Source organism: Haplochromis burtoni, unplaced genomic scaffold (genome assembly GCF_018398535.1).
Source record: "Haplochromis burtoni strain Fernald_Lab_line unplaced genomic scaffold, NCSU_Asbu1 Contig_1152, whole genome shotgun sequence".
Lineage (NCBI taxonomy): Eukaryota > Metazoa > Chordata > Actinopteri > Cichliformes > Cichlidae > Haplochromis > Haplochromis burtoni.
The window spans coordinates 1,964-3,222 of record NW_024583513.1 but is presented as its reverse complement, the minus strand read 5'-3'; positions in this window follow the sequence as shown (position 1 = coordinate 3,222).

Sequence of the window (1,259 nt, the reverse complement as noted above, 5' to 3'; positions counted from 1 at the left end):
GTGGGGGTGCGTCGCTTTATCTGGAGACTGCTGAGCTAGACGTGGCGACCCCGACAGCAAGAACGGCGACAGTAGGAGACAATGCGTGTGATTAGCAGCAGGCAAAGGTATACCTCTACCTGCATTTGTAAGAAGTGTCTCCACTGTTGTTGACCCGGTGCAGCCATGTTGGGAGAGGTTCGCCATGGTTCCCGCTTCCGGGACGATTGTTCTGGCCCCTTTTTGTTTATTTACAGGGCGCTGATGCGAGGAGAGCCGTGGTGGCATTGCGTGATGGACTCCAGTGCAGAATGCGAGCTGGGCTGGGCGCAGTGAAGGGACGAGAGGGGAACCGGACGCTCCTCCTCGTCTTTCTGGGACTAGGCTGGCGAAGACTCTGCTCTGGAGAAGGACTTTCTGCCCTGCTTGTGCACCCATTATGAACATTCATCCGGGGTAGTGGGACAATTACATCAAGGGATTTTGCACATAGAAAGTTGTGTTTTTATTAGTTTTAGAACTGGGTTTGTTTATTCTGGGGAGATTTTAGTATATTTGATATATTGATAACATTTTATTGTGTGCGTTAAGAGTTTTTTTTTTTTTTGAAATCCCTGCCTGGGAATAAACTGTTTCTAATCAGACCTGCATCATCATTGTACACTATTGTGTTAGGTGTCATAAAGTATGACATAAATCTAATATTGATTCTTTGACTTAGAGTGAACGCTGTAGGTGTTTAGGTTGTTTTTGTGTGTTTGTTTTATTTTTTTGTATTTTGGGGATAATTTTATATCTGGCATGTGATTATGATGTATGTTGTATTTAAAAGTGCAACTTTCCTGTTTGGTGGCTTTTGGGAGGTTGTAGAGCAGGTTGAGATAGAATAACAGGTAGAGAACGTTGTCAACCAACCGAAAGGTTGATGGGTGGATACCTGGATTCCAGCAGTTTGCATGTTTACATATATGTGACTAGGTGAATGAGGCTTTGAGTAGAAAAGCACAACATAAGTAGCAGCTCATGTTTATTTATATAACACTTTTAAAACAACTGTTGACCAAGGTGCTGTATATTTAATAAAAAAAAGGTCAGATGAGTCACAGAAAAGTGGATCAGACACCAGCTGGGGAGGATCAGAAAGATAAATACAACATCATTGTCATCTCTTATGTAGTCGGTGTCTCCGAAAAACTCAGGAGAGTTTTCTCCAAGCACGACATCCCAGTGTAGTTCAGACCCAGCAACACACTCAGATAAAAGCTTGTCCGTCCTAAAGA